Source organism: Herpailurus yagouaroundi, unplaced genomic scaffold (genome assembly GCF_014898765.1).
Source record: "Herpailurus yagouaroundi ecotype Mexico unplaced genomic scaffold, PumYag 164, whole genome shotgun sequence".
In the NCBI taxonomy this organism is placed as follows: domain Eukaryota; kingdom Metazoa; phylum Chordata; class Mammalia; order Carnivora; family Felidae; genus Herpailurus; species Herpailurus yagouaroundi.
This window is the reverse complement of record NW_024412405.1, coordinates 43,930,910-43,957,728: the sequence shown is the minus strand read 5'-3', so window position 1 is coordinate 43,957,728 and position 26,819 is coordinate 43,930,910. Positions and strand designations below refer to the sequence as shown.

Below are 26,819 nucleotides of genomic sequence, written 5' to 3'. Positions count from 1 at the left end.
CAAGATTAGAGTTTATGGTTCCCCTTGGATGTTAGTCTTGAACTTGGGTAATACAGGTTGCATTTCCTAACGAACTGACGATGTGTGAAGATGAACAACTTAAACCTTCTCTAAACAAAAAATATTTCCAGTGGAATACAAAGGCTCCACAATTAATTAGTCTTTTTAAGAAATTTTTTTATGGCTTGATTTACTCTCAGGTTATTAGGATATGCAGTCATATTCCATGTTTAACAAATGGGAAAAAAAGGAGACAGTGTATTTCAACCTAATAGAGAATGAAGATCAAGGTAATTAAAACAAAATTGAATAAGGAAGACCAGAGACTCAGGGTGTGAGAGCACCTTTAATAGAATCATTTGATTGACCTGCTTCAGGAACAATATGACACAGTGTTTACTCAGAAAACTTTAGGTGTTTGGCAGAATTTGTCATTTTTGTTTTGGAATAGGGGATTTCAATGGTGGTATATACTAATAGGAAATAAACCAAAATAAACTCTAAGTACGCTCGAGCACATAGCTATATCATTAAAACAAATAGTTTCAAAGAGCTTACCTTCCTTGTACTTTAATTAATGGTCTCCTGCACAGCAAAAACTAAAGAAATCTGCACTTCATATTTATGTATTCATTTATTTATAGTCTGCTCTGGTATAGAAATGTTATAAGGTAGTTCAATGTTATGTTAATGTGTATATCTTTCGTATTTTTGAGTACACAAAGATATCCTAAATTATCTAAGATTTCTCAAAATCAAAGAGTGTGTTAATCATTAGTTTATCAATGATTGTTGACTATTAATGGTTACACACCAGTACAGTGCAGATCAATACTTTAAGTTTTACATTCTTTGATCGACAGCATGTAAAGAAGATAGTCTAAATAATATTACCTTAGATAGGTGGGTTTTACAAAATCCCACTGTATTGAAATGTAAATATTCTTAGTTTAAGATGCAACTATTTGAAAGTGTGGAAAGAGATTTACTTGTGGTTTTTCAAAGTTACCAGTTAATTTCTATTGATCAGCTGTAACTGACATGGATATAAATTCAATTGTTTCTATGAATTGATTGATATCTAGATTAACATTCTTAAAACTGTCAATAAGAATTTGTTCTTTAAGACAGATAATCTAAAATTTTACCTGAATTTCACTGAAAAATAAAAAGTTTAGAGAAGTACATGAACACATCAATGACTGCAATACTCAAAGGGAATCTTTCTAGAGTATTAACTGTCAACTGTTTTAATCAGTGCAGCATAAAATCTTGACAAGGTCAGTTAAAATGACTTTCCAAGTATTTAGTATCTATGTCATATGCATCAATAATTAATTCTGGATAATTTTATGTTTTAGAAGACAGGCTTGGATAATAGGAACAGTACAGACTTTAAAGAAAAAGAAAAAAAATGGTTCTCATCCCAAATGAACTCTCAACTAGGTGTGAAATCTAAGGACTAATGACCTACCTTCATTAAAGACTTATTTTCTTATTTGCAAAATAGAGGTAACATTTTACACATGACTGTTAAGGAACATTTAACACATTGATTCTTACATAGCTTACATTGCTAAATAGCAAATAAAATGGCCATTTACCAATTTTCTTTCTTTTGTTTCTAAGAAAGTGGCTTTCTGTAAGTTTTTTTTTCCAATTCAAATGTTAAGACAGAAATTAGTCAAGCATAAAAATATTCACAATTTTACTTGTATCCATATAGTATTACATTTGTAAACCTGGTAATATTGACAGTCGAGTTTTATGTCAGCATAAAGTGTGTAATTGTCACTGTGAATGCAAAGCAAGTAAAAATTAGGGGCTTAAATAGGAGAACTAAATAGGACTGTTAATGTGCCATCAAGTTCATGTTCGCTGTGTCCTAGATGCTTAGATGCTAAGGGCTGAGAAAGGAGTTTGCACACACACACACACACACACACACACACCCTGTCTCCTGCCTAATCTTTCCATGATTTTCTCTTCCCTGAATTTTCACTCTGAAAATGATGCAGTTTAATACATACTTATGATCAGAAAGTGCCAAGATGTACTAAGCGTAAATGTATGAAAGCAGGTTTTAGAGACCTAGTGAACAGGTGAAAATGCTAAAAGCACTACAACCTACTGTGTTGTCTTCGAATCTTGTTTATTTCATTTCACTCTTCCACACTCAAGTGAAATCTTTCCCCTCTGATTTCGTTTGTTCTTCCACTCATCCAGAATGAGTCTCCCATGAATTCTTTAATCATGAAAGCATAGCTTGGATTCCTTATATTAAGTCCTTGGTTACAACTCAAATTTACATATGAAAAAAAGCTATCCATGTTTCTTTATTTACACATTTTTGGCAAAAATATAAGATGTTTAAAGCACTTGGGTGCTGTGTGTATACTGTTTATTTCATATATATGTATTCTTTGGAATATATCTGCCCTTAAAATAGTTTTAAGATTAATATTCTTCCTCAAATCATAAAGAAGCTTAAGACTTGCTAATTTACATTACAATTATGAAAAGTAAAGAGAGAATCCCTATATAATATTTCATCAGTGACATCTAAGCATGAGTGTTTGTGTTTACAATTTTTTTCCTGAGAATTATATTATTAAATAATTATTATTAACAGAATGTCTGTTAATGATGATACTTTTGTGTTTACTAATTAACAAAATGTGTAAAAGTTGAATGCACTATGTAAATTCCAGTTAAATACTTTTCTATTCAGTGACTATTCAATGCAATAAAACTCACTGCAATATTATTTGACAATATGAAATAGTTCTAAATATAACAATGTTGTAGGCATATAATATCAACTTATAAAATAAAAATGAAATATTGATATTTGTATATATTAATATATTAGAAAATATATTGGTAATCTAACAAAAGAGAGCAGTATTTTGACTTTAAACAGAAAGAAAACATATAATAATCAGGCCAGATAGTCAAAATGAAATGTAGAACACTATATTATTATTAATTCAAACAATATCTTAGTTCTATTTTCTCTAATAATAAAAGTGAAATCCTAAGATTTACCATCCTGAGAACTTGTGGATTAAGTATTACTAGACATATAAGGATAATTCTGTTGGGTACTTTTTTTGGAATAAAAGAACTTTTCAAAAATTCTCTCAAATGATTTGAGATTTTGATTTGAAAAATAATTTTATTCATTTAAAAAAATTTAATGCTTATTTATTTTTGAGAGACAGAGCATGAGTGAGGGAGAGCAGAGAGAGAGGGAGACACAGAATCTGAAGCAGGCTCCAGGCTTTGAGCTGTCAGCACAGAGCCCAATGCAGGGCTTGAACTCATGAACTATAAGATTGTGACCTGAGCCAAACTCTGACACTTAACCAACTGAGCCACCCAGGCAACCCTATTCATTTTAAATGAACAGTTTAGTGCAGTCATATAATTGTAGAAAGAGAAAAAAAAATTAGATTTCAGTGTAGGATAGTTATTGTGCAATATTTTATTTGTGTTTGCTTTCCCCACATATGTTACCTTCCCTAGCTTGGTGAAATCGCCTGGGACTATCTAATGACTGACTTCCTGACCCCAGTCTTAGTTCCTTTTCAGCTACTATGACATCTTGGCCAACATATTAATATGTGTCTCCCCTATCTATTTTTAAATCCTTACTCATGATTTGCTTTTTTAAAAGACTTTTTAAAACATTGATTTATTTTTGAGAGAGAGTGTGGACACATGTGTCGGGGGGAGGGGCATAGAGAGAAGGGAAAAGAAGATCTGAAGCAGCTCTGTGCTGACAGCAAAGAGCCCATTGCAGGGCTTGAATTCAGGAACCAGGAGATCATGACGTGAGCCAAAGTTGGATGCTTCACCAACTGAGCCACCCAGGTGCCCTTACACATGAATTGTTTTTAAAAAATTTGGAAGTATGACTTCATTTCATCTGCATGGTAACTTTAGACAGTAAGGTATTAATTCCCATTTTATAAATGAAGTCATTGACTAACAGAGAATTTAAATAGCTTAGTTAGGAGCACCTGAGTGGCTCAGTTGTTGTGTGTCTGACTCTTGATTTTAGCTCAGTTTGTGATCCTAGGGTCCTGGGATTGAGCTCTGCGTTGGGCTCTGTGCTGAGTGTGGAACCTGCTTGGGATTCTCTCTCTCTCCTCTCTCTCTCTCTCTCCCTCTGCCCTCTCCCCCTCCTGTGCTCTTTCTCTAAAAATAAAATATTTTTTTAATGTTGTTTATTTTTGAGAGACAGAGACAGAGCGCGAGTTGGCGAGGAGGAGAGAGAGAGGGAGACAGAGTCTGAAGCAGGCTCCAGGCTCTAAGCTGACCTAAGCCGAAGTCAGACACTTAACCGGCTGAGTCACCCAGGTCCCCCAAAATAAAATAAATCTTTAAATAAATAGCTTAGTCAGAGTTTTGCCAAAAATAAAATATGCAGAGACACAGTACACTTTTCTTTGTTCGAGCTATAATCTCTCCCTATGTATGGGTTCAATTCTATCTGCCTGTTGCACACTTTCATTTCAGCAATTGATCATTCATGGTCTTTTTTTTTTTTTTTAATTTTTTTTTCAACGTTTTTATTTATTTTTGGGACAGAGAGAGACAGAGCATGAACGGGGGAGGGGCAGAGAGAGAGGGAGACACAGAATCGGAAACAGGCTCCAGGCTCCGAGCCATCAGCCCAGAGCCTGACGCGGGGCTCGAACTCACGGACCGCGAGATCGTGACCTGGCTGAAGTCGGACGCTCAACCGACTGCGCCACCCAGGCGCCCCATCATTCACGGTCTTTTAAAAAGAAGGAAAGGAGGAGGAAATGAGATAAAAGAAACTGTAACTCTCTTCTACTATCATATATTTTCCTATCCTACATCAACTTTAAAGGGCTGCATATTGCAGAATTTATAAATTCAAATGCCTAGAAAGGTCTTTTGGAAATATTATAAGCAAAGCAGTTCTGTATTGAGAAAGATGCATAGCAAGTTCATGGCAGAGATGACCTCAAGCAGGGGTCTACAGTTCTGTCAAATATTGTTTCAAGGAAATGTGTGCAGAAATGGCTAAATCTTCCAATTTTTCAAATAAAGCCATATATCCAAATTTTTATGCAAAACCTCCTAATTATAAATTTCACAGTGAGTTGTAAATACAACCAATTTATAACTTCCCATCTATGGTCTCTACCTTCACTTTTCCCAGACTGTTTACTGTTTAACTCTCTGATTTCTGGAACCTGCCACTACCACTCCATAATAATGGAGGTTGGCAATGCCTTCGTGTCATCTTTTGAACACATTTTAATTCACATCTTAAACAATCACAAGCAGTTCAGAAGTGTGTTTATTGAAAGATTCCTTAATTATTACAATCACTCAAAATAAATGGTGATTATGTGATATGATAGAGATGGTAATTATAATTAAAATGGCAACCATATTCAATATATAAATATATCAAATTAACTCAATACTAATTTCCTTAAATTTACACAATGTTATATGTCAAGTATATTTCAATAAAAATTTTAAAAAAGAGATTCCTTCATTTGCCTTTGTATCCTTGTCTACTCTCTCCCTTGTCAATCTCGTCTATTACCACATTTCAGTTATTATCTGTCATGCCAATAAACTCTCAACCTTAAGCATTTAACATAGATCCCTGTTCATTCCTTATAGGAGTATTGGTATATCCTCATATTCCTATATCCAGGGGACAGCAAAAGTGTTAATTTCCCAAACATACGCCGGGTGGTTATTTTTCTTTAACCTCACTAAATATCATTATACTTTTATAGCACTATTTTTGTTTCCTAGACCTTTATTGTTTTATTGTACCTTTAATTATACATTCATGTCTGGATAATGTAATGTATCCCCTACTAGACATAATTTCTATAGGGACAATAATTTTTTCTTTTATCTTTATTGTGACATCTTAGTACCTAATAGACTGCCTGGCATGCCATAGGCTTGTCAGTAAACAATTTACTGCCTGTCAGCTCCAAATTTCCCCTTCAGTGTATACTCTGCCATAATGGGGGGAATTCCTTCTTTATGTATTTCTTTCACAGTGAGCAAGATGTTAATTAAGGCTTCTCAGTAGAATATGCTGGAAGGACATTGCAGGAGAAAGGCCTGGCCTAAAACTTCTGACCACTCAACAGCAGGTGCACAGTGGTGGGTGTGGGAACATGCTGCCATGTTCTTTCCCAGACAGGAGTTTCTTCAGCAACCTTACAATCTGGGCCTGGTCTGGTGACAACCTTCCCACAGGATTTTCTACACTGACACCATGAAGAACTCCACGCTTCCTGTCTGCACGGGTGCCCCAGTTTTCCACTGGTACCCCAGTACCTTCGTTTGCCCTTAGCCCAGTCTTTCCACACACCGGCACTTGGGTCACATGAATGAGATTCCACCGTGTGCCACCTGTGCAGAGGATACTGCTCTCTGCTTGTCCAACAATTAACAGACTGGCTCTGACCCAGCAAATCTGTTAACTTCTCTGCTATTTTGTGGGCTGCAACTGCCACCTTTTCCAACAACGGTTGGGGAGGGAGACACTGGGAGTAGCCTTATTTAATTGGTAAAGTTTAGGTCATTTGCCCAAACAGATACAGGCACACCTTGGTGATACTGCTTGTGGGTTCAGTTCCAGACCACAGCAACAACGCGAATATTGCAGTAAAGCAAGTCAAATGAGGTTTTTGGTGCATATAAAGTGCATATAAAAATTGTATTTACACTACACTGTAGTCTAGTAGTTGTGCAATAGCATGCCTTTTAAAAATGTACGTATCTTAATTAAAAATACTTCATCGCTAAAAAATGCTAACCATCAACTGAACTTTCAGCAAGTCATAATCACTGATCACAGATCATCATAACAGATATAATAATAATGAAAAAGTTTGAAATATTGAGAGAAGGATCAAAATATGACACAGAGACACAAAGTAAATAAGTGCTATTGGAAAAGTGGTGACAATAGACCTGCTCAACTTGCCGCAAACCTTCCATTTGTAAAAAATATGCAGTATCGGTGAAGAGGAATGAGGTGAGGCACAATAAAATGAAGCTTATATTTATACTGATTATCTGTCATTGTCAGCTTTTGTAGTGGGCAGCAAGTTCTACACTGCACCTGCAATCGTAAAGTGGAAAGTTTCTTAATTGTATGAACAGGATTCATACACTGGGCAGCCAAAATACATACACGTACACATACATATGTTTTCACTACATATATGCCCAAAGGTGTTTGTTTCAGCATTCCATGCAGTAGTAAAAACTCGAAAAAAAGTCTAAATGTTGATCAATAGAAGAATGTTTGAATAAATTGTGACTTGTCATTGGTAGACACTATTTTTGGCTACCCACATGCTAATCTCAATAAGCTACTGTCATTGGCATTCTACTGTAAAGAATAAACACCATAAATAATTCTGAAGTATGTTTTTTGTCTTGGAGTGACCATGTGAATTACATATTAGCCAATGACATTTGAAGACTGTTACTGAATTTAAAGAGGTCTGCTGTGTAGCTTCTGAGAAAGCTATTTCTCTCCCTGTATAAAGGCTTGTGTCTGTGTTTGTGTGTGTATGTGTGTGTGTGTGTGTGTGTGTGTGTGTGAGAGAGAGAGAGAGAGAGAGAGAATGAAAAAGAAATACGGAGGGGGAGAGAGAGAGAGAGAGAGAGAGAGAGAGAGAGAGAGACAGATAGGTTCTACCTACCTACTTCCTGCGTAAGAATGAGGGCATGATGCAGTTAATTTCAGCCAGCTAGCTTCTAATTATGAGGTTACAAACCTAAGGATAAATGCCAAGGATCAGTGATGGAAAGAGGTGAGACTGGATTATGACATTACTTAGCATTGACCTCTACTGTCAAATTCTTATTATTTGAGAAAATAATCACCATATTTAAATAGGGAATTGCTGAGAATTTCTAATAAGTAAAAACTGAATGAATCCTTAATTTATTCCATATTTATCCGATAGACTATGAAACAGCCCTTAAAGATTGGATCAATGTCAATAAATCTTAACAGTAAAATATTGAGTAAAAAAGTACTGTGTTTGATTTGTATGATAGATTTAGTAATTAAGAAAAGTAAAAAAAAAACCAGCACTACATATTTTTATGGGTGCATATGTAATAACTACATGAAATATGAATAAGAAAGTTGCACAGAATGTGAGAGAGAAAATTGAATATCAGTGGATAGGATGGAAAGATCTGACATTGTCTTTCATATTTTATTTAGGAATAATATGAAGCAAACATATAAAAATATTTAAATTCGTTGAACCTGGAAAATAGGTACATTGGTGTCTATTATGCTGTTTTTTCTATATGTTTGATATAGTTCACTTAAATATTTTTATCTTAAGGTGTTTGCAAAAAAGTGTTCAATTTAATTCCTAATGTAACTTTGTAGAGAAAACATTATCTTTATATTACAGAATAAAATACTGAGATTCATTAAAATGATATGATATGTCTGTCAGTATTCCAATTACAGTCCCCCCTACCCCCCGCCTCCCAACTTGTTAATGTGACAGCATGGTGTATTTCCCATGGGAAATATTTACCTATCACTTAATAAAATTTTGTCCAAAGAATTCACTAAAAACATTTTCATAGCCTACATTCTTCTAATAGTCATATATAATTTGGAGCTCCACTATTGCTTATAAAATACTCTAGTATCGGTAGTTTAACTGATATTTCAAAGGTCACCCCACACTTAACTCCATTTCACAGATGTAAGGGATTGCTTAAGCTTTTTAAGAACCGGAAGTTTCTTCCTGGTTTACTGCTGTACAAAAATGCTGCTGAAGAAGAAAAGTGCACCAACAATTATGTATTTCAAGGCAGACCCAAGATTTGAAGGGACAAATTAAGTGGCAAAGATTAGAGTGGGGTGGGGATATAAAATAATAACAAATATAATTCTTTTCAAATGATATTATATAACCTGACCTGTATTTACCACAAATCAAACATACATTAAGTATTTAATAGAAATCAGAAAACAAATGTTGCATGACCTTATTGAATTTGTAGAAGCAGAGCGCTGGTGGCGGGGGTTGTGGGGGGGAATGAAGAGATAATGGTAAAGGGGTACAAAGTTTCAGTTAGGAAAGATGAGTTAGCTCTGGAGAGCTAATGTACAGCATAGTGGTCATAGTTAACAACACTTTATCATACACTTAAAAGTGGGAAGAGGGTAAATCTTAAGAGTTCTCCCATGGACAAAAAAAGGTAACTATATGAGATGAAAGATGTGTTAATCTGTTTGATTATGGTGGTCCTTTTACAACACTTATGTATTTCAAAACATCAGCCTGTGCATCTTAAACATATACAATTTAAATTTGTCAATTATATCACAAAAAAGCAAAAAAAAGAAACAGGGAAAAAAAGGCAGTGAAATGTCAGAACATAAATATTCACACAAATTAAGAGATGTGTAATAACCCATTATATCTAAGTGCCAATTAAGAGGGAAAACATGGTATATAGGTGAAAGCTAAGTGAAGAAATGAAAAGAAGAAATTTTAATTTTACTTCACTAAAGAAAATAGAAGTAGCAAACGAAGAATTTTAATGTGTTGCTGTGCTAACCCAGAGTTGTCCCTCCTTTGGATTTGCAGGATATTTAATAATAGTGCCAACGAATTGCTTCTGTACTACTTGGAAAAGGCTGTGGCAATACTTTTCAGCTTAATTAAGATGGCGTTAAGGTGGGTAAAATGCAAACTACTACAAGTGCAAAATTTTTCCGTAAATTTTGGCTGCATATTCTGTGTCAGACTCTAATCCTTAACATTGCACAGGTAGAAACGCGAGGAAATATAAATTGAAGTATCTTTTGTGTTTCAAACATTGCCAAAGGTGAGGGCTGGTCATTGTTAACTCTATCAAAAGTGAGAATTGTCTTACTGTATTACATGTATTTACTATATATTTACATAAAAATTATCTCATATTTTAGTTCTTTGTAATAAGCTAATGTATGTGGGGATATAGGAGTATGTATATATACACATACATATATATGTATGTATATATATCCGTTGTATAGGTAAGTGTATGTATTCGTGCGTGCGCACGCACACACACACAATTGCATACATATACACCACGGGAGGAGATTACTTGAAAGAGAAATGAAATTAAGATTTATTGAGTCTGCACTAAATGCCACATGACATACTGGATATTATGTATTATTTCAAGTAATTTCATAATATCTGTAAGGTAGGTTGCCATTATTATCCCAATTCTGCTGATAAGAAAACTGAGTTATAGTTTTATCAAGTACTATGGGAAGCATAGCCAATAACAGCAGAAGTATATTTAAAGCAAGATGCAAAGTTTCTAAAGTTCATAATTCTGACATATCATAATGTTTTAGGTTTGGCTAAACCACAAGTATTAGAATGTCATGGCATTCATCCACGTTCATATCCTTACAACTTATTAACTTGTTTCCTATACTTGCCTATACTTCTGAGCTTGTTTTCTCATCTCAAAAATGAGAGTCTTAATATAGGTTTTATTAGTGATTCTACCTTTCTCCAAAAATTATCACTAGAGGGACAAAAAAGCCCAACAGCTATATATAAATGTATTAAAATTAAAGTATACCCATTGTTAATGATTTTATGTTATTTATGTACTTTTCTTATGTGAACTTCATTTTTTTTCCACAGGAAAAAGAATTCAAGTTAATTTGAAGATGTTTGCTTAATCAATGTCCTATACACTTATTTTATGAATATAGTTGGCCATTTTACTTTATGTTATATTAAGATTTATGTATAACCATGCAATATGCACTAAGTGTAGACTCTTCTTTTTGATAACAGGAATGATACCAAAAAAGGAAAGTTAGAGTTTCCTGGATTAAACTTAATAAAAATAATATTTTTATTCTTTCTTGGAACTAAGATATCCGATATTTTCAACTAGATAAAGATTCTTCTCATTTTTTGTAGTTTTCAACTAAATGTTACATTCAGTTTAACTATAAAAATGTTAAACTTCAAATACTCCACTATATCGCCTACAAGCCATGCATGAGTACACTTGACATGATGGTCAGAAAAACAAGTCTTTTCAAGTGGATACAGATGCCAGCTGAACCTGCCACAATGTTACCTCTGGTAATAAATTTACTTTCCTTGAAGTAAAGAGATCGAAACACTAAATGGCATAAAGATAAAAGGTTGTCTGTGGAAGCCTTCATCTGATCAAGGTAAATACAGTCTATTCTTGACAGCAGGTCAAAATACGGCAATCTGGTATCTCAAAAAGTTTTGTATAATCTACTGTCATTTGTTTGTTATAGGCTTATGAGAGGCACGATGGGTGAAAGCTAGCTGTACTCTGTCTATACAAAAGAAGTAAACAAATCAAAGAAAAAGAAACTAAAATATTCCTACTGTGTGGCAATCAAATATATATCATGTTATATTCAATGTCTTTGATCATATTCCTTCAATTTGGGGTAAATATATATTTAACCTAATTATCATAGATGTAGTCATGAAGAAGCCCAGCTTTAATCAAATGTCCAAACCAAAAGAGAAATATTGAATGGTTAGTTTCAAGTCCTAAAAAAAAAAAAAGACATAAATGGAAGAAAAACCCTGAAACTACTTTAAAAAATTTTTTAATGTTTGTTTATTTTTGAGAGTGAGAGAGACAGAGCATGAGCGGGAGAGGGGCAGAGAGAGAGAGGGAGACACAGAATCCTAAGCAGGCTCCAGGCTTTGAGCTGTCAGCACAAAGCCTAACGCAGGACTCGAACTCATGAACTGCAAGATCATGACCTGAGCCAAAGTCGGATGCTCAACCAACTGAGCCACACAGGTGCCCCCTAAATTGTTTGCACTTTGGCAGAGCAAATAAAATCCTTTGTTTCTATAAAAGAAAAACAAAATATTTCTGGAATTGTAATATAACTGGTATGTAAGAATTATCTGTATCTCAAGGCAGATTAAAGACTGAATTAGGAAAGATATGACTGAAGGAAACAAAAAAAAAGTGGTAGAATAAGGAATTAATAGTGTAGATTTAAGTGGGAATAACCTCATAGTGTTGGAGAAGGGATATATTAGAAGGGATTATATTGTAGATTCGACAAGATTTGGCTGAGTTAGATTGTAGAATTGAGCACAATTTGAAGATTTCTAAATTCCATTCCAGAAGATGGTGATACAAATAAACCCAATGGGTAAACAATTTGCTACAGACCTGCACAGCATTCATTCTCATGAATTCATAGTTACCGTTTTTTTCATGTATCTTTATGCCATATTGCCTCAGTCATTTTGTTTCTTACCTTTTGTCCTTCAGTGCCTAGCACAATTTACATCTATTACAAAGCATTTCTTGGGGGAAATTAGTTGCATCTTTCCTGTTGGTACAGGACATCTTTAGACCACGTATTGCTGAAATTATGTTATTAGTCCCCAAACTGATGGTTGGTCAGCTTCATGAAGGATCAGTAGTAGGTATTTTTTTCATTGTTGCAAATAGAAAACTATTTGTTTCGGTGTCCCATGTGTGAAATTTATTGTTGGTAAATGTGTGTTCAAATACCTGGTTAATAAATAAAATTAATAAATAAAAGGCATTAATTAACTTCTACGAATTTTAAGTATGTACTGCCTGAGTTATTACTGTGTGTAATGCAGCTGACAGCCTTTCTGGAGAAAGCTGAAATGGAAACACCCGGTGATTGAGTAATAAAGTCAGCTTAGATCTTTCTTTCATTTTTCTTCTGATTGCTTTTAAAGTTATTTTATTTTTTATATTTTCATAGAGTAAAAATTGAACTTTTAGCATCAATTTATATGAATCTCAATACATTCATGGGTTCATGTGACACCAGAGCACTCTGGGTGCCGAACAGTTCCATCACCCCCAAAACACCCTCCTGATACCCCCTTTAAAGTCACACCCTTCTCCCACCTCTAAGTCTTACTGGCCACTGATCTGTTCTCCATCACTTTAATTTTGTTTCTTTGTTGTTGTCTTTTTAATTTCATATAAATGGAATCACATATTATGTAACATTTTGAGTCTTGCTTCTTTTGTTCAGCAAAACGTGCCGATCGTCAATTCTTTTTTATTGATAGACAGTAGTTCGTTGTATGGATACCACTGTCTCTTTGCCAGTTCACTCACTAAAATACACTTGGTTACTTCCAGTGCTTGTCAATCAAGGAGAGAGCTGCTGTAAACACACTTGTATAGGCTGTATGTGTTTCACTATTTCTAAGCAAGGTTTTTTTTTTTTCCTTTCCTAGGAACTTTTGGGTAGAGTCACATTTTTTTAAAAACCATAACTCTTTCATAATGACCAGCAATTGTTTGACCAACACATCTATTTATTTATCAAATAATTTTTGCTGTATCTACCACAAGCATGTAAATCCCATGAGATCAAGTGTTTTGTGCAGTGCTATATCACTAATAGTTCAGAAAGTGCCTGGAACTGAGTGAGCACTAAGTAAATGTATATTTGTGAACGAATGTGTGCATGTGTGTGTCTGTGTGTGATAGAGAACGAGAGGGAGACATCTTAAACTTCCAGCTCATTATTCCAGAGAAGAGTAACCATAAACAAGGTATGCTAGTTTACAGGAAGGAATGCAAGAGTAGCTTTATTTGGAGAATCTGTATTTCCTGATATTCAATGTTATCTAATATATAGAATTTTAATAGGAAGTTAATAAGTCAGAAGTAAAACAAATTAGAGTATCAGGGAAAGTATTTATCTGCTTACGTTTCCAAACCCCAGGAAAACAAAACAGCAGCTTATATATTTCAGAGTTTAGCTATTTTTCAATTTCATTTATGTATTTCATTAATGTATGAAACATATATATTATTCCTAAATACTTATATATTTTCTTAAATTTTCAGAGCAACTTAAAACCATCTAAAATTGTTGTTAACAGAGCTGAGAAATGGGAAAAAGCAATATGAACAAGGTTATACCAAAAAGCTAAGGATGATTTTTTTAAACACGCTAATAAAATGTTTAAATCTGTCGTTTAAAAGAGGAAAAGAAGTAATTGATACTCGTACTTAACAGAAGTTAAGTGAATGAGAATTTTCTAACAATTTCACATTAATAACCATATAAATACAGTATTAGATATTTATAACATGTATGTCATAAGGGTTTTGACAAGTGGTTGAAATTTACTGTCTATCTTGATGAACCAAAGCAGGAAAATGTTTCAGGAGTTCATCAGTGCTGAGTGGCTGCTCTAATCCTCTAATGTGGGGAAATATTTGCTGTTTACTAACTTACGGGATACCTGGGAATAGCTTTCATCAGGTTAACATTAACAAATCAGAATAAAAAAGAGTATATTCTTTAATTTGATCAAGGCCTAAGCTTATTGTCTTATTCAGTCAAAGGAATGTGTTAACAAGGAAAATCTTTTTTCCCCTCTGAAATACATTTTATTTAAAAAAAATTTTTTTTTCAACGTTTATTTATTTTTGGGACAGAGAGAGACAGAGCATGAACGGGGGAGGGGCAGAGAGAGAGGGAGACACAGAATCGGAAACAGGCTCCAGGCTCTGAGCCATCAGCCCAGAGCCTGACGCGGGGCTCGAACTCACGGACCGCGAGATCGTGACCTGGCTGAAGTCGGAGGCTTAACCGACTGCGCCACCCAGGCGCCCCTGAAATACATTTTAAAAAGTAGATGCCCATATCATATGTCCCATTATTTTCCAAATACTAGGATTTAAACTAGGATATACTCTTAATTTTAAACTCCTTTAATGCCCATGATGTTAGAGATTTCTTTCAGAATCACCCTTGTAATTTCTTAGGACATTTATCAAAATCTTAGCATATTGCTTAAGGTTGAAAATATATTAGTACAAATGTAACTGTAGTTCTGTGGCACAAGGTAGAAATACCCCAGAGTCTATGACTGGTCATTCTTATTCATGAGTATATCATAATAGGCTGATAGGCTACTTTTCCCAGGAAACAAATTTCCTTTTCCACGTGGTCCTTCTGATTAACTAATATCTTAGCACAAATAATGATACCAATAGAGGAAATTTGAGGTCCTAGGCATTTAATCACCGACATAACCTAAGTGTGAAGCATTATTGGGCAAAATAGTAGGCTTCCGAGTTATTCATTAATCGATCAACTAGTATTTATAACTTTTATCGTTTGCTTGATACTGTGTGATGCTGCAGTGGGGGGAAGACCTCAACTGTGCTTCCGCTCCTGAAGGCAATTTCAATTTAGCAATATCTGTTATACCAGGGACACTGAATGAATAAAATTATTCAACTGTGCTCTAACTGTTTAATTCTCCAAGAGTGCCCCCCTTGGACACCATCGTTTTCATTTTTTTATACTAGTTTCCCCACCTGTAAACTGCTTCTCTCGTTATTTTAACCAGGCTTTGAAGAGTAATGACATTGAGTGACGTTCCAATTTCTGAGCTCAGAGTGAGAAGTGGCAGCTTTCACTTCCTGCCTCCTGAGCCACCCCATTAAGAACCCTGCCAGAGAGAATCCTGTTAGAATGCGAGAGACCACAGTGAAGAGCAGTAAGGCTCCAGACTGGTTAAGTGGAGAAGTGACGAGGTGAGAAGATCTGCTGGGCAGACCTCAAATGAGGCCAACAGAGGAACCATTTAGGTATGGCCCAGCCAACTTAGAGAATCAAGAGAAACCATCAAATGGTTGTTGTTTCAAACAAGTAACTTTGGATGAGGTTTCTTATGCAGCAATATGCAGCAAAAGATAACCGAAACAATAAACTGGCACATTGACATAAAAGAAGAGTAAGGAACAATTAGATTGTTTTCAAATTCAGCTTATGTCCTAAAGATATTGGATTTCTGAAATCATGATGGCAGCACATGAGTGCCTTTTGCAGTGCACTCTCAGAGCAAATAAAGCTGCTGTGATTTGCCATTTCATTGACACAGGTGTCTCATCACAAAGAGAGGGAATAATAGTCTCTTTCTCACGATTCAGCTGAGATAATTGGTATATTCTTGTCAGTTAGGGTCAGCTCGTTACTGTAAAGATAAAGATTAAATGGAAGAATTTAGAAGACCTACTTAGAGACAAGAATCACTGGCTTATAAAGCCAGAATAGAAGAGCAAATTTCTTACGTTGTTTTACAAAAAACTATGAAACTCAGGTGTAAGCCTCGCTTATTAATAGGGTAGATTTAGAAAAAGATAATGCTTTTTAAACCAGCCTATCAGAAATTTTGCTACCATCTCCAAAACAATGAGAATCACAGTGATTTTTCAGTGCCATTACAAAAGCATGGCATATAGGGAAATAAATCCATATTCAAAATAAATGACTATTCGATAAGGAAAAATGACTGTCCATCCAAGCAGGAAGGTTTCCAATGTAATCAACTATTAGCCTGGTAGCTAGCTGACTCCCCTTAGGAGAGGTTGTATCAGAGATTCAATATTAGCCTCTCTATTACAGATAAGATAGGAACTCATAACTTTTCATTTTGAAATTCAGACCCTTGACTTGCCCCTTCTCTCAAATTGATAAACAATTGCTCTGCCACAGAGTATGTGTGCTGTGTGACATTTAATTCAGGAATTTTGCCGAGTGCTTTCATTCACATGGAAGGTTCAGTATTTTGTCTAAATTTTGAATACCTTTTGTATGGTATTTATGTTTATTATAGGAACAGCCTTTATAATGGCAGTGATAGAATTTTAAAACAAAACTATTCTGTTTTTTCTCAAGCTTCTCAAGAACTGGTTAAGATCGCCAAGTTAAGCTCTAAAACCTATTACTAGCATTTACCTCTATGAATGAGGATTTTGTCTTCCAGTATAATTATAATAAAAGGTAAAATAAACTTGAAACTAGGGTTAGCTAAAGATTGCAAACTTCGCCTCTGATCCACAATGCAATGCTTATCATAGATGATTTTTGTTTTAACACAATGTACATATTACAACTCTGAATTTATTAAACAGATATATAGAGTACCATACATGTTGGGAGAAAATTATCTGTATAAAGTATATGCTGCAGATCCTTTGAGCAAAGGCATTATGTTAAAGTAAGAATGTTTGTATAAGGAGATTTTCCAGAATAGTAAAGTATAAAGACATCATTGACCTCAAAGATGTTCCAGAATGTAAAGACCTTTCCTTCCCTTCAAGAAAGATTTGCTTACATTGATAAGCAAAATAAAGATAAGGAAGTGAATTAAATAAACCAAAATAAAGATAAGCAAAATAAACATAAGATAAAGTAAGTTAAGGCCTCTCTCTCTCTCTCTTTCTCTCTCTCACTCTCTTGCTCTCCAGAGCAGAATATGGACAAGATCACCAGCTGCTGTCTATAAGACTGAAGTCGTACAATTTGGGGTCCCTCTCCTGTACTGCCCCTACTGCACGCATGGATAACATCTAGTCCTCCTGAAATGCTCTGTCAGTGTTTGTGTTCAGAGAATGACACAAAATTCAGCTTCTGATACAGCAATACCCTTTTCATACAGATTATAAATGAGTGGTTCCATGTTAAATATTATTTTAAAGTTTAGATTTATAGAAAATTTGGAAAGATAATGAGAAGTAATTCCTATGCTAATTTTTTTCTAATTTTATTTTCCCATTGTCATTTTAGCTATATACTTTTTGCATTTTGGAGTGGGTGTGTCTTTGCTAGGATTATAATATAGATCCCTAAATTATACAGTTCATTTATTATTCCTGTTATACTACTTCATATAAAATGTAGAAACTTTGTAATTGGATAGGTTAATATTACTCTTTTATGTTTTATACTATGGTCAACAAATATTTTTGTCTGTATGTTTTTATAAATGTATACATGTAATTGTGTATAATAACATCTACAATGCAATGCTACAAATTTTGCTGTTGATAGTTAATGTAGCACAAGGAACACAAGAGAAGTAATTTTTTTTTTAAGTATAACCTTTAGTATGGATGCAGAGAGTAGTCATTTCTATGCATAACATTCCTTTCAGAGGTTGCAAAGTTCTATCTAGTATCATTTCCATTGAGGCTATAGGACATTTATTTTTAGCATTTCTTGGAGTGAAAGTCTTCTGGTGAAAAATTCTTATTTATTTTATTAATCCTAAAAAGGTATTAATTTTTTTTTAATTTTTTTAAATGTTCATTTATTTTTGAGAGAGAGACAGAGCACAATCAGGGAAGGGGCAGAGGGTAAGAGGGAGACACAGAATCCAAAATCAGGCTCCAGGCTCTGAGCTGTCAACACAGAGCTCAACACGGGGCTGTAACCCAAGAACCATGAGATCATGACCCAAGCCGAAGTCGGATGCTTAACGAACTGAGCCACCCAGGCGCCCCAAAAAAGGTCTTCATTTTTGAAAAATATTTCACATGTTGTTAAATTCTGGATTGATAGTGATTTTCTTTAAAGATGTTGTTTTGTACTGTTTTGGCTTCCTTGGTCTGATGAGAAGTCAGACATGAATCAAATTGTTTCCCCACTCTATGTAATGTCTCATTTTTGTCTTACTGCCTTCAAGATTTGCTTGTTTTCTTCAACTTTTAGTGCTTACATGAGTGTTGCTTCCTTGCGAGTTTTTTTTTTTTTTGAGCATCTCATAGCTGTCAATTTTTGTCATTCACCAAATTTAGAAAACTATTTGGCTATTACTTATTCAAATAGTTTTTTCTTCTTACTGTCTTTTTCTTCTTCTTTTAGTCCACATGTCCAAATGCTGTATAATTAAATATTATCCACCACTTTCTGGGACTATGTTCACTTCATTTCATTTGTTCTATATTTATTATCTGAATCTTTCTTTTTTTTAATATTTATTTATTTTTGAGAGAGAGAGAGAGAGAGAGAGAGAAAGAGAGACTGAGCGGCGGAGAGGGAGAGAGAGAGAGGGAGACACAGAATCTGAAGGAGGATCCAGGGTCTGAGTTGTCAGTACAGAGCCAGATGTGGGGCTCGAACTCACGAACTGCGAGATCATTACCTGAGCTGAAGTCGGACACTTAACCTACTGAGCCACCCAGGTACCCCCTATTATCTGTATTATTTCTATTGACCCACCCAGCTATTATTTTTATTTCACATATAATAAGTTTTAGCTTTATAATTACGCATTTGAGTCTTAAAAAAATAATTTATATTTAACTACTGAAATTTTCCGTATTTTTCCATTGGGGGCATATTTATTTTACTTTAAGTATTTTTAGCAGCTGCTTTAAAACTCTTGCCTAATAATTCTGACACCTAGATTATCTCAAGGTCAATCTTAATTGATATTCTTTTCACTTGAGAATGTGTTACGTTTTCTTCATGCTTTGTATTAGGACAATTTTGCATTGTATTCTAGACTCATGAAGGTTAAGTTGTGAAGATTCTGGATTCTGTTTATTGTTGTCAAATAAATTTGGTTTGTTTTAGTAAACAATGATTTTGGTTGGAATTCAACTGTAAACAGTATCTCTGGAGTAACATTTTTGGTCTCAGTTCAGATATTTTGTTTTTGTTTGAGCTACTTTGAGTCTTTCCTATACACGAATATTTTAGAGATTAATCAGAATTGTGCATAGTTATAATTTGATATCTCTTCTCTGGCTCTTTCCCTAATAGGACTTGATGTTTATTAGCCAGAATTTCCCTGACCTCAGTGTTCTGTATCTCCTGGCTAGAAAGTCTGTATCTTTTCACTGGGTACCCTCTCAGTTAATTTACTGGGCCCCCAAAATGGAAACTCAGTATACAATCCCCTTGCTCTAGGTCTACACACACTCTGAGATTCTTTCTGCTTCTTTCACTTCACAGGAATTGCTTTTTATTATGTTTCCATATATTAGAGCTGCCCGCCCTCTTCCCCCACCCAACACACACACACAGGAGAGTCAGGTAGGAAGTCATTTAATTGTTACATAAGAAAATCCTCTTTCTTTGATCATTGTATTGATCTTTGTATCCTCACTGTTTCTTTTCTAGTTTACCCAAATGCCCTTTGAATATTCTCATCAAAGTTAGACCTGGCAGCCACTGAAAGATCTAGTTAATTACAAAGTAGAGCAAACTTGGGGCGGGTGGGTGGCTCAGCGTCTGACTTAGGCTCAGGTCATGATCTTGAGGTTCATGAGTTTGAGCCCAACGTCTGGCTCTGTGCTGACAGCTCAGACCCTGGATCCTCTTCAGATTCTGTGTCTCCCTCTCTCCCTGAACCTCCCCCACTCACACTCTGTCCCTGTCTCTGTCTCTGTCTCTCTCTCAAAAATAAAACATTAAAAATAAAAAAAATAAAATAAAATAGTAGAGCCAACTATTTTATGTATGTATTGCTATATTACGTTTTTATGTGATTGTGAGAGTATCCCATAGCTTGTGCATAAATATATATTGATTATTCTTTTATATTCAAGTATAATTAACATACAGTGTTATATTAGTTTCAGGTCTATAATATAATGATTCAAAATTCTGTACATTGCTCAGTGCTGATCAAGATGAGTGTACATTTTTTAATTTTATTTTTTTAAATTTACATCCAAATTAGTTAGCATCTAGTGCAACAATGATTTCAGGAGTAGATTCCTTAGTGCCCCTGACCCATTTAGCCCATCCCCCCTCCCACAACCCCCCCAGTAACCCTCAGTTTATTCTCCATATTTATGAGTTTCTTCTGTTTTGTCCCCTTCCCTGTTTTTATATTATTTTTGTTTCCCTTCCCTTATGTCATCTGTTTTGTCTCTTAGAGTCTTCATATGAGTGAAGTCATGTGACTTTTGTCTTTCTCTGACTGACTAATCTCCCTTAGCATAATCCCCTCCAGTTCCATCCACATAGTTGCAAATGGCAAGATTTCATTCTTTTTGATTGCCGAGTAATACTTCATTGTGTGTGTATATATATATATATATATATACCACATCTTCTTTAACCATTCATCTATCGATGGACATTTGGGTTCTTTCCATATTTTGGCTACTGTTGATAGTGGTGCTATAAACATGGGGGTGAATGTGTCCCTTCGAAACAGTACACCTGTATTCCATGGATAAATGCCTAGTAGTGCAATTGCTGGTCGCAGGGTAGTTCTATTTTTAGATTTTGGGGGAACCTCCATACTGTTTTCCAGAGTGGCTGCATCAGCTTGTACTCCCAGAGATGAATGTACTCTTAACCCCCTTTACTTATTTCACTATTCCCCCCCACGCACCTTCTTTCTGGCAACCACCAGATTCTTCTCTATATTTAAGGGTCTGTTTTTTTGTCTCTTATTTTCATTGTTTGTTTGCTGTGTTTCTTAAATTCCACATATGAGTGAAATCATACATTTGTCTTTCCAGAATGATTATTCAAAACAGTTTTTCCTATATTTGACTCTCTCATTGGCAATCAGTTAAACTAAGAATTAAGTTTACATTCTCTTAATACACATTCCCTCAAAGTATTATATCCTTTATAGGAACTGTCTGAAATAACATCTTCTTAATGCTAATTTTCCAGATTGGTACAAATGAAGAGAGCTATTGATAAATTACATGTGTTTTCTATTAGTCTGAATAAGGACAAACAGTGCGGTTTCTTCATGAAAATGAATGTAACATTTTCACTTCCAATTGATTGTTCCAAATTGTTCTATTTCACCATGTCTCAGAAATATCTAATATTTATGACTAGGGTGGTACAAATTTACTTTCTATCTGTAGAAATTATATGTTAACCAAATTAATTCTAATTATGATATTTAAATCTATTTAATCAGTTTCATAGCTTGTTTATTTTATACTGACAAGAATTACAACTTGTGATTATCCAAACTCTGGTGAAAACAAATTAAATGGCAGTAAAGGCATCAATAATAATAAGACATAATTCTCAAACCCACCAATGTATATTCTTTCTCTGTAATTACAACAGAGATTGCAAAAGATAGGAAGAATATGTAACAACTCTAGAATTAACTAAGTGATTTAATGATTTATTTTTAAGGTGCTGTTGATTTATTCCAACTACCAAAGTCATAATTATGAATGACATGTGAATAACTTTCTAATCATGTTTACTCAGTGTTATCAAATGCAAATAAAAAATAAAGCAGTATTTTGTCATTTACATGTAAATTAATCTTAACCTATATTATCTTTCTTAGCTATGATCTGTTTTAGAGCATATATAAACAATACATAGGGTACATAAATAGAGCCCACATCACTGCTGTATCAGAATTTTCTTGGTGTCAATAAAATTGTAAAATGAGGAGAGGCCATTGTAGGATTTCGTTTGACAAGTTTTAACAAACAAAAAACTTCCCACATCAATCATAATAGGAATAATTAGCAAGGATGCTTTAATCCTCCATGACCTTCCCTGTGAATGACAATGTACTGCCAAACATCAAGTCTCCTTACTGAACAAACTTTGCTCAGTAATGTCTCTTGTGGCTACGATGATAAATCTAAAAGCCCAACCTCATCTATTTCTGTGGCATGAATTACCAGACGTATAAGCCAAATAGATTATCTTTCAAATTTAAAGGCAAATAATGACGTAATTATCAGTTCACTGGAGAAGAGAGTAGAATTTGACATTGATGAAGAGTAATATGTCCATTATGAAAACAGGTTGGATTCTTTTTTACTTCCTATCTATCTGCATTAACTAGCTATACATGCATCATCAGTACTTTATCAAATATGATCAGATAGCAAGACTCATAAAATGATGGTTTAATTATGAATTCTAATATCAAATAGATCATATTACTAATGTAGGTATGCACAAACACACTATCCTTATTTCAATTTCAGTTTATAACTATTTTGCTAGTATTTTCAAGAAATAATATTTTTATAATTTAAAGTATATCAATGTTAAAGTTATTCATAAAAATTAACACTATAAATAAAAATATAAAATTGTTCAGGAGATTTGTCACTGAATACTGATATTATTTTTTAAAATTCCTGTGAAATACCACTTGGAAATCTCTATGGTGCTGACCAATAAAAAGTGAATCTTGCTGAATCTGTTGAAGTCCTAAAAATGAAAGATCATTCAAGGAAATGAAAGACTTAAAGCAATTCTAAAATATGGACCAAATACTTTCCTTTTATCGTTAGTACAACTCTGTAAGAGGCATATTATCTTTATTTTTAGGTAGAATGACAGAAGCACAGCAACATTAAACAAAAAGTTGCAGGTTAGTGGAACTTAGGAACTGAGTTAAGTTTATCCAAGCTCTACATTTGAAAATAGTGGTTAATTTTGACATTTCTTTTAAAAAAATACTTTGAGCTGCAAGGAATTTGAAACGATCCTCAATTTGTTTCTTCCTTTAGGTGGCTGAGTATGAACCAAAAAAAAAGAGTTTCTTATTATTTTTTTGTTTCCTTGACTATCTTTATTTTTATTTGATTTTTTTTTCTTCTGCTTTTTCTTGAAGACGTACTAAAGAGTGGCAAAGCTGGGGACACCAATAACTTTCTTGATAAATTTTCATATTTATATCCATTTCCAAACAGTTAATTTTACTCTTTCATTTTTTAAAAGGTTTTATTTTTAACTCATCTCTACACCCAACATGGGTCTCAAATCCACAACCCAGAGATAAAGACTCACAAGTTCCATCAACTGAGCCAGCCAGGTATCCCAATATTTCAAGTTTTTAAATTTTGTTTTATTGTAAGAACACTTAACATGAGATCTACTTTCTTAAGAAAGGTTTAAGGATGCAATACAGCATTGTTAACATAGACATAATGTTCAATGGATCTATTAAACTTATTTATCTTGCCTAACTGAAACTTTATGCCCATTGATTAGCAACCCCCCACTTCTTTCTCCACCCAGCCCATTAATAACCACTAATCCACCAAGTGAAATTATGCAATGTTTGACTGGCTTATTTAATTTAGCATAATGTCCTCAAGGTTTATTTCATATTGTTGCATATTGCAAAATTTCCTTCTTTTTAAGTCTGAGGAATATATTGTATGCATGTACCACATTTTTTTAACCATTTATTTGATGGTGGATAGGTTGCTTCCACATCTTGGCTATTGTGAATAGGGCTGCAATGAATATGGCAGTGCTAATATTTCTACAAGATCCTGATTTCAACTCTAAATAAATATCCAGAAGTGTGATTGTTACATCATATGATAGTTGTACTTTTAATTTTCTGAGGAATCTCCATGCTGTTTTACATAGTGGCCACAACATTTTGTATTCCCAACAGTGTACAAATGTTCCAATTTTTCTACAATCTTTCCAATACTGTTTTTTTGGAGGTTTTGGGGGTCATAGCCACCTGACAGGTATAAAGAAGTGTCTCATTGTAGTTTTCATTTGTATTTCCCTAATGATTACTGACATTGACCATATTTCATATATCTATTGACCATTTGTATGTCTTCTTTGGAGAAATATCTAGTCAAGTCTTTTGTCCATTTTTAAAATTGGGTTATTAGTTTGTTGTTGCTACTGAGTTACAGGAGTTCCTTATATATTTTGAAAAATAGCCTCTTAAAGAAATATGGCTTGCAAATACTTTCTCCCATTCCTCTCCAGTCTGTTGATTCTTTCTTTTATTGCGTGGAAGCATTATAGTTTGATGTAGTCTTGTCTATTTTTGTATTTGTTACCTATGCTGTTGCCATAAAATCATAGCCAATACCAATGTCAAAAAGCTTTCATGCTATGTTTTCTTCGAGAAGCTTTACAAAGTCAGGTCTTACATTTAAGTTTTTTATCTGCTTGAGTTGATTTTTGTGTGTGGTTTAAGATGAAGATACAATTTCATTCTTCTGTTTGTTTAGCTAGAATACTCTGTACCATGAAGTGATGAGAAGTGATGAGAGTGGATATAATTGCCTTGTCTGATCTTTGAGGAAATTCTTTCAGTTTTCACCACTTAGTATGATGTTAGCTGTAGCATTTAACATATGGCTTTTACTATGTTCAGATACTTTCCTCCTATTCGCTAATTTGTTAACTTCTTTTTTTCTTTTATCATGAAAGGTCTTTGAATTGTGTAAAATGCTTTTTATGCATCTGTTGACACTATTGTGTGATATTTATTCTGTATTTTGTTAATGTGAGTTATAACCTTGATTTTTTAAAAAATATTTTAATGTTTATTTATTTTTGAGAGAGAGACAAAGCATAAGCGGGGGAGAGGCAGAGATAGAGGGAGAAACAGAATCTGAAGCAAGCTCCAGGCTCTGAGCTGTCAGCACAGAGCCAGACACAGGGCTTGATCTCATGAACCATGAGATCTTGACCTGAGCCGAAGTCGGACACCTAACCAACTGAGCCACCCAGGTGCCCTTGATTAATTTTCATAATTTGAACCATCCTTACATCCCAGAGATAAATCTCACCTGGCCAGGGTATTTGATATTTTTAATATTGTGCTGAATGTCATTTGCTAGTATTTTGTTGAGGATTTTTGCATCTTACCATTTTCTTAAATATCAGGGATATTGGCCTGCAGTTTTCTTTTCTTGTGGTGTCTTTATCTGGCTTTGGTATCAGGGTAATACTGGACTCCTAAAATAAATTTGGAGGTGTTCTTTTCACTTCAATTATTTGGAATAGTTTGAGAAAGATTGGTGTTAGTTTTTCTTTAAATGTTTGGTAGAATTCACCGGTGAAGTTATCTGTTCTTAGACTTTTACTTTTTAGGTTTTTGATTATTCACGCAACATACATACTAACAATAGATGTGTTTAAACTTTCTTTTTCTTCGTGATTCAATCTTATTACATTATATGTTTCTAGGACTTATCCATGTCTTGTAGGTTATCCAATTTGTTGGCATACATTATTTATCTTAGTCTCTTATGATACTCTATTTCTGTGCTCTTCTTTTATTTCTAATTTTTTATTTGAATGTCTCTTCTTTTTTCTTAGGCTAAGGGCTTGTCCGTTTTGTTAATATAAACAAACAAGCAGCTCTTAGTTTCATTGGCCTTCTCTATTTTTTTAGTCTCTATTTCATTTATTTCTGCTCTGATCTTTATTATTTCCTTCCTTTCCTTCCTGTTAACTATAGTCTTAATTTGTTCTTTTTTTCAGTTCCTTAGTGTGTAATTTTAAGTTGTTTATTTGAGAACTTATTTTATTTTGAAATGCAGGTATTCATCACTATAAATTTCCCTCTTAATACTTGGTTTTTTTTTTTAATCTTAAAACTTTAGTATGTTAAATTTTCATTTTTGTTTCTGCCAAGATATTTTTACAATTTTCCTTTTTTAAAGTTTATTTATTTTGAGAGAGAGAGAGAGAGAGAGAGAAAGAAAGAGAGAGAGAGAAGGAGCACAAATGGGGGAGAGGCAGAGAAAGAGGGAGAGAGAGAACGCCAAGCAGATTCCACACTCAGCATGGAGCTGATATGGGGATCCATCCCATAACCACAAGATCACAACCTGAACTGGTATCAAGAGTCTTATATTAACTGACTAAGCTACCTACGTGTCCCTCCAATTTCCCTTTTGATTCTTCTTTGACTCGTTGGTTGTTCAAGAATGTGTTGTTTAATTTCCCCATATTTGTGAAAATTTAAGAAAAACTGTTAAAAGGGTAAATCTTATGTTCTTGCCACAGTAAATTAAAATTTAAGAATATTAATTTTGAACATCATCTACTGTTTTCAATAAAAAATTATAAAGCCACAAAAATAAAATTTCCTAGTACCCTACACCTCCCTTTCTCTATGTACTAACAATCTTTTGTTAGTGCATAATGTACATACATACATATACCATATGTATGGTCTCTATGTCTA

The 26,819-nt window shown here is 34.1% G+C and overlaps 1 long non-coding RNA gene across 1 annotated transcript in view; it reads left to right on the top strand.

The window, feature by feature from the left end:
- LOC121037870 (uncharacterized) overlaps positions 1 to 26,819 on the top strand; it is a 132,584-nt gene that overhangs the window by 90,560 nt on the left and 15,205 nt on the right. Inside the window, exon 2 of the long non-coding RNA XR_005794032.1 lies at positions 15,459 to 15,645. This is a non-coding gene — a long non-coding RNA (uncharacterized LOC121037870). The remainder of the gene's footprint in view (positions 1 to 15,458; positions 15,646 to 26,819) is intronic.